This window comes from Suricata suricatta, chromosome 2, assembly GCF_006229205.1.
Source record: "Suricata suricatta isolate VVHF042 chromosome 2, meerkat_22Aug2017_6uvM2_HiC, whole genome shotgun sequence".
NCBI lineage: Eukaryota > Metazoa > Chordata > Mammalia > Carnivora > Herpestidae > Suricata > Suricata suricatta.
Window position 1 is genome coordinate 88,014,537 of NC_043701.1, and position 8,151 is coordinate 88,022,687.

Here is an 8,151-nt window from a genome sequence, read left to right on the forward strand (position 1 = left end):
GAATAAGACAAACCAGTATATACAGGGTTCTGTGCTAACCATAGTTTCAGGCATCCACTGGGGATCTTAGGATGGATTCCCCGTGGGTAGGTGGGGACCACTGTGTATTATAAAATATACTGGAATATAAATTCCGTGGAGGAAAGATATATAGAGAAGGAGGACAGGATATATTAGGTGAGAGGGGAGAAGAGTGCAAGTTTAATAGGGTGGTTCTGGAAGTGCCTGTTAAGTAGATGATATTCGCATAGGGAATAGACAGGGGGAGGGAACGAATCTTGTGACGACATCCAGGGAGAAGGCATTCCAAGTGCACAGGTGCAGAGGTGGGAGCATTATATCATTTCTGAGTCCTAAAGAAGCAGGGAGATCCCTCAGGGTTCTCTGCTTTCCCTGCTGGATTAGAACAAACGCATCTTAAGCGGAACTGCTGGTGTAAGCCTGAGCTATGAAAACATGGCTTTCCTAAATCCTGAACCCACGGACTCTCAGGCAGAGAACGTGACACCTCAGGAGGCAGCCACACGTCATCAGCACGAGCACGATGGGGAGGATGTGTCTCCTGAGCAGAGTGCGCAGCTGCAACACTGAGGTGGCCACAGAGGTTACCAGCAACTACAGCCACGACATCAGGGTTTATAAGCCCCACACTTAGTAAAGTGAAGGGCAGCTGGTGGAGCGATGGGGGCAAGAGGATTTGTAAGAATTACCTGGGAAGGGTGAGCTTCTCACATACCCAGAGCTGGTAATGCTTGAAGAAGCACCTGCACATCAGCTGAAATCAGTATGAAGGACGGGGACCCGTCCATCTGTGAAAGGTGATTGGTGGATTATAAAACGGTCATCGATCTATAGTACTGTGTTGTCTCAAAACTCAAATTATGTGTAATTATGCGTAGAAATTAGTCTTCTGGCTTTAAATGCAGTTGTATACAGCCGAAATTGATATAAAAGTTTCATAATTTTCTGCTTTTCCTGAGTGGAACAATTGCTTATTATTAATTTTTAATACGAACCTTAGATTTCCTTCTCTTTGATTTTTGGGATGAAAAGCCAAAGCAAATATAAGTGACTCCTCAGCTACTAGTTCCTTCACAGACCTTTCTTTGCATCAAATTTTCTAGCACAGTCATTTTTGAATGAAATATATGACTAGAAAACAAACAAAATTTAGTGAATCTAGTAAAACAAAGTGCTAAGAAGAAATAAGTATTCTAGTCAGAAGTAGCACATCTTAGGAATTTTTTTAGATTTTTGTTTAATGTTTATTTATTTATTTTGAAAGAGCACACACGTAAGCATGTGAGCCGGGGGAGGGGCAGGGAGGGAGAGAGAATTCCAGGGAAGCTCTGCTCTGTCAGCACAGGGCATTGTGTGGGACTTAAAGTCAACAAACCGTGAGATCATGACCTGAGCCAAAATCAAGAGCTGGATATTTAACCAAGCGAGCCACCCAAGTGTCCCTCTCAGGAATTTTAGATAAGAAATTAGTTTGTGGCATTAACTGAGCAAATGACAAAGTACATAAGGAAACTATATAAAATGAACTATTATTTTTTTCTTAGTATTTATTTTGCAAGACCATTAGAGAATTGGCTTCAAAATTACTCCTATATTGGACAGGTTATCTCTGAAGTTGGAGCTACAAAAAAAGAATAATAGTATTTATTTTATACATATATATATAGAGAGAGGATGCATATGTTGTAGTTCAAAAAAAAGTATTTTTAAAACATTTTTCTTGTTCTGTCTTATTTTATCCTCCACCATGATTTCTTCTCTTTTAGTTTTAAAGCCTTAACATTAGATATTTCTAAAGTATGTTATGTATTTTACAATATCTCTAAAATAATTTTCTCTCTTAAATACCATCCTTACCATACTACCTAAAATATTAATGATGAACTACTTTGGTGCTGGAAGAAGAAAACGGAAGGTTGGATCCACATTTTACTGTATGTGCCTAGATCAAGTTCATATGGTTCAAAAAGTCTAAGCGTAAGTGAAACTATAAAAATAATAGAAGCAAACACAGAGGTCCATCGCATAGGGAAATTGTCCCTCAGTAGCTGGTAGAAGAGAAGAAAATCAGTAAGAATGGAGAGGTCTCAAACAAATTCTCGACCAACTTAACCTCACTGATATATACAGAATACTCCACCAATAATAGCAACATAACTATATGCTTTTTAAGGGCATTTAAAATATTCACCAAGAGAGAAAATAATACTATGGGCCAGAAGACAAATCTTCCCAAATTTAAAGAATTAAAAAAGCATACAAACTATGTTCTCTAACCACAGGGGAATAAAACTGGATATTAATGACAGGGAGATATCTGGCTAGTCTCCAAATATTTGGATAAAAGGAGAAATCACAAAAGAAATGAGAAAATATTTTTATCTCGGTGAAAATTGAAATGATGCCTAGTAAAGGGTGTAGGATATGGCTGACTCAATATTAAAAGGAAATTTACAGCATTAAATGTTAACATTAGATAAATGGAAGGTCCTTTAGTCAGTGATGTAAGCTTCTGTCTTAAGAACCCGAGTGAACAACCACCCAAACCCAAAGAAAGCAGGGAGAAGGGAATGGCGAGTACAAATGATACAGAAAAAGGGAAATTACTAATACCAAGTGAAAAAGAGGGGTATTACCGCAGGACCTATGGACACTGAAGAGAAAATAAGAAACATAATTTTATGCTTGTAAATTTGACATTGATGACCAGGCAAATTCCTTAGGAGACATAAGCTAGTAAAGCTAAAGGAGTAGAGCCACCTAAGTAGCAATGTGCTCACATATTAAAGAAATCTGGGGTGCCTGGGTGGCTCAGTCGGTTAAGCATCCAGCTTCGGCTCAGGTCATGATCTCACAGTTCGTGGGATTGAGGTCCACATCGGACTCTGTGCTGACAGCTAGCTCAGAGTCTGGAGTCTGCCTCGGATTCTGTGTCTCCCTCTCTCTCTCTGACCCTCTCCTGCTCACACTCTCTCTCTCTGTCTCTCAAAAATAAATAAAAAACACTTAAACAGTTTTAAAGAAATTGATTCATAGTTGTACCTTCTAGCAGAGAAAAGTGTAGGCCTAATTGGACTTCACTGGTGATTTCTATCAAACATTTAAGAAAGCAATAAAATCAGTTCTACATGAACTCTCAAGATAATAGAAGATAATGATTTTAAAAAATAAGACATTTTCTGATTCATTTATGAGGCCAGTATTCTCCGGATATTAAAAAAAAAAAAAGTAGATCATAAAAAAAACTACATACCAGTATTTCTCAAAACCTTTGAGATACATCAAACTGAATCCAACTCTATGTAAAAGTCAGAGGAGTTTATCCATGGAATCCATTTTAATATTTAAAAATTAGTCAAGAATTCTTCTTACAGACTTAAAAGGAAAAAACCATATGAACATCTGAACAGATGCAGAAAAGCATTTAACAAAATTGAATAACCATTCATAATACAAACTAGGAATATATTGGCAGTTCCTTTTGAAAACGGTATCTGCGAAAATTTAGATCCTATTTAAGAGAGGAAGACCAAATGTTTCCCACTAAGATCTGGAACAAGATACAGTTGTTTGTTCTCAGCGTTCCTATCCCATATTTTACTGGAGGTTATAAGCAGCCTAATAAGGCAGGGTTTCTAAACTTTGGCACTATTGAAACTTTGATAATTCTTTGTTTTGCGGGGAGGGAGTTTGCTCTGTGCTTTCCTGGATGATCAGTAGCATCTGTGTCCTCTGCTTACCGGATACCAGCAGCACTGTCGTCTCCCTCCACTGACAATGCCTCCAGAGAGTTCCAAAGGTCCCTGGGGACACAGAGAAGCAAAATGGCCCCTCTGTGGAGAACAACTTCAATAAGTTAAGAGAAAGGACTAGAAGGCTCAAAGATTGAAAAATAAGTACGCTTGGTGAAAGTGATCTGGACAATAATAATTTTTAAATGCTCTCAGGTGATTATCATATGCAACACGATTAGAGATGTACTAGAACCTTCTGCAAATGAAATGAAGCTCTCTCCAACTTTAGAGACTTTTTCATTAACCAGGAAGCATACTTATTTACTTTCATATGTAGGAATATCAAAAACTATAATTATTTATATTTCAGACACAGTATTTTTTGACTGGCAAACATTCTTTTAAATGACTTATAAATTCTGTCCATGTCCTACTCTAGCCTCAAATCAAATTTGAGGGAGTGAAAATTGTATTATAATAAATCTATATGGCAACATGTAAGATTTACTTCATTTATTCTAGAAAGAGACTTTTACTTTAAAGCTATAAGAATGGAGATTATCTATTTGTAAATCTCTTCAAATTCATTAAAACAGTGTTCTGTCTGATTAAAACAAAAGTCATCTTTAAAAAACCTTCAGAACCGTGTACGTCTAAACAGTTCAGTAGGGGGCACTCGTTCTCCACGTTAATAAAAATAGTCTCTGCTAGTTTGTGAAAACACTGAGAAATACAGTCTTATTTACTTTTATTTTAGATTGAAAAAGAATAGTGCTTCTAGGCAGGTCAAATGTGGCTGTGTTCTCCGTCTAAAAATATTTTATACTATCTTCTAAATTTGAGCTTCAACAGAGTGCAATCATATATTGATTTTATGATATATTTGCTACATGCCAGGCTATGCTGGTGTGTGTGTGTGTGTGCGCGCGCGCGCACGCGCGTGTGGATGTGTATAAACTGGCAATACAGCAGAGAGCAGATAGTTCAGGATGCCCTGCTCTCAGTGGAGCTACAATTTAGTGGGTAGAGACAGAAAAAAAGCAAATACTCAGTACATGTATTCTGCTATATAGCAACCAGCGTTACGAAGAAAAAGAAGGCTAGAAAGAGGGATAGTAATTGTGAGATGAGGAATTCTGTTTTAGGCAGAGTGAATAGGAAAGACCCCTCTAAGATGACATTTCATTGGAGACCAAAAGGAAGGGAGGAGATAACCCTCTGATGGTTAGCTTTATGCGTCACCTTGACCCAGCCATGGGAGGCCCAGATATCCGATTAAAGAATGTTCCTGGGTATGTCTGTGGAGGTGTTTCTCACAGAGATTAGCATTTCAACTGGTGGACTGAGTAAAGGAGATGGCCTTCCCCAACACGAGTGGGCGTCATTCACTGTGGAAAGCCTGAGGAGAACAAAATGGTGGTGAAACGTTGGATTGGCTCTCTCTATTTAACCATTTGAACTCAAATAGCATTTTTCTCTCCTAGGACTGTGATTTACACCATCAACTCTCTTGATTCTCAAGACATATACTCAGACTAGAATTTACACCATCTGCTTTCCTGGGTCCCCAGGTTGTAGACAGCATATTGTGGAATTTTTCAGTCTTCATAATCATGTAAGCAGATTTCTTAGAAATAATTCTCATTTCTCTCTCTCTCTCTCTCTCTCTCTCACACACACACACACACACACACACACACACACACACACACACATACCTACTATTGGTTTTCTTTCTCTGGAGACCCATGACGAATGACTTATACCTTGGGCATATCTCTGGGTGGATCCAGAGTCTTTCATGCGGAGGGAAAAGAAACTGGCTTGTTCAGAGCATTGCGAGAAAGCTAGTGTGGCTGGAGGGGACTGAGAGGGATGGGGAGAAGTCTGAGAGATGAGACCGGAAGGTAGTAGAAGCAAGATCACATAGAACCTGTGGTGTTTTCATTTTCCGTCTGGATGAGATATGCTGGAATGACACGATTTGTCTCAGATTTTAAGGGGATCGCTTGGCTGCTGAGCCACGAAGAGACGGAGAAAAGCAAACCTAGAAGAAATGGTCAAGGAAGAGCATGCGGTGAGGATCTAAGCCAGAGCTGATGGTGGTGGTGAGGCAGCACTAGATTCTGACATGTTCGGAATATGAAGCCAATAGGAGGGTAATGGATTTGATAACGAGTGTGAGAAAAATGAGATACATTGACTGTCAGAGGAGTTCCCAATAACTGAGCTGGAAAACAATGTGGGAGAAGTTTGAATGGGAAACAGGAGTTGAATGTGTTCATTTCTGAGGTGCTTATCCTACTGGACAGTCGGTGAAAGTTGTCAGCTTCAAGTTCAATAGAGAATTCATGGCCGGAGATGTGTATTTGCTGTGAGTCGGTGCATATATAGATTTAAAGACCTGAGAGCCGACAGGATGACAAAGGGTGTGAGTGTAGATGAAGAAGGCATCTGAGATGATCGCTGAGTCCCAGGATGTTCTATCACTGAGAGGCCTGAGAGGTGGGAGGAGCAGCAGAGAGGATGCGAAAAAGATCTTAGTGAGGCAAGAAATCCAAGGAAGTCCATGATGAGAGTGTTTTAGGGAGAATGTCAGCCTGCTTCAGTCATACAACTAACTGCCTTTCTGATAATATTCAGCCAGAGCTAATTTTGCTCCCCAGGGGACACTTGGCAATGGTGACGTTTTTGTTTTCACAGCTGGGGAACATCAAGTGCTACTGGCATCTGGGGGTGGGACCAGGGACGCCAGGATCCCTCCTACAGCACAGGAGCCCCTCACAACAAAGGATTGATTATCTAGACCCAAAGGTCATCCCTAACCTAGAGAAACTACATTTCAATGGGGGAAAAGGAAGTAGTATGTTACCACAGGGAAATTTTAAGGAAATAAGCTAAAATAAGATATTACCACATGATAGGACAGCTGCTTTTTTTTTCATATGATGTTTCACATAAAGGACAAATAAGATTTTCAAACGAAAATTAATGAAATTTGCCATGTTCTTCTCACCATGAAATAGAGACCTTAAGACTTAATTGTTTAGCAGATACTAAAATATATAGATACAAATATGTATATAATTTTTAAAAATTTCCACAGTACAATCTTTTTGTTTTATTTTTTAAAATATAATTTATTGTCAAATTGGCTAACATACCGTGTGTAAAGTATGCTCTTGGTTTTGGGGGTAGATCATAGCTTATAACACCCAGTGCTTATCCCAGCAAGTGCCCTTCTTAATGCCCATCACCCATTTTATCCCTCTTCCCTGCCCCCTCACCAATCCTCGGTTTGTTCTCTGTATTTAGGAGTCTCTTATAGATTGCCTCTCTCCCTCTCTGTGTGTAACTATTTTTCCCCTTCTCTTCTCCCACGGTTTTCTGTTAAGTTTCTCAAGTTTCACCTATGAGTGAAAACATATATCTGTCCTTCTCTGACTGACTTATTTCACTCAGCATAATACCTTCCAGTTCCATCCACATTGGTGCAAATGGCAGGATTTCCTTCTTTCTCACTGCCAAGTAGTATTCCATTCCATCTCCTTTATCCATTCATCAGTTGATGAACATTTAGGCTCTTTCCATGATTTGTCTATTGTTGAAAGTGTTGCTATTAACATTGGTGTACAAATGCCCTATGAATCAGCATTCCTATATCCTTTGGATAAATTCCTAGTAGTGCTATTGCTAGGTCATAGGGCAGTTCTATTTTTAATTTTTGGAGGAACCTCCACACTGTTTTCCAGAGCGGCATCACCAGTTTGCATTCCCACCAACAGTGCAAGAGAGTTCCGATTTCTCCACATCCTCGCCAACATCTGTTTTTTCCTGAGTTGTTAATTTTAGCCACTCTGATCAGTGTGAAGTGGTATTTCTGTGATTTGGATTTGGATTTCCCTGATGGTGAGTGTCTGTGGATCATCTGGATGCCTTTGGAAAAGTGACTATGTCTTCTGCCCATTTCTTCACTAGATTATTTGTTTTTCGGGTGTGGAGTATGGTAAATTCTTTATAGATTTTGGATACTAACTCTTTATCCAATATGTTATTTACAAATACCTCTTACCATTCCATCGGTTGCCTTTTAGTTTTGTTGGTTGTTTCTTTTGTAGTGAAGAAGATTTTTATCTTGATTAGGTCCCAATAGTTCATTTTTGCTTTTGATTCCCTTGCCTTCGGAGATGTGTCAAGCAAGAAATTGTTGTGGCTGAGGTCAAGGAGGTTATTGCTTTCTTTTTACTCTAGTTTTTGATGGTTTCCTGTCTCACGTTCAGGTCCTTCATCCATTTTGAGTTTATTTTCATGTATGGTGTAAGAAAGTGGTCTAGTTTCATTCTTCTACATGTTGCTGTCCAGTTCTCCCAGCACCATTTCCTAAAGAGACTGACTG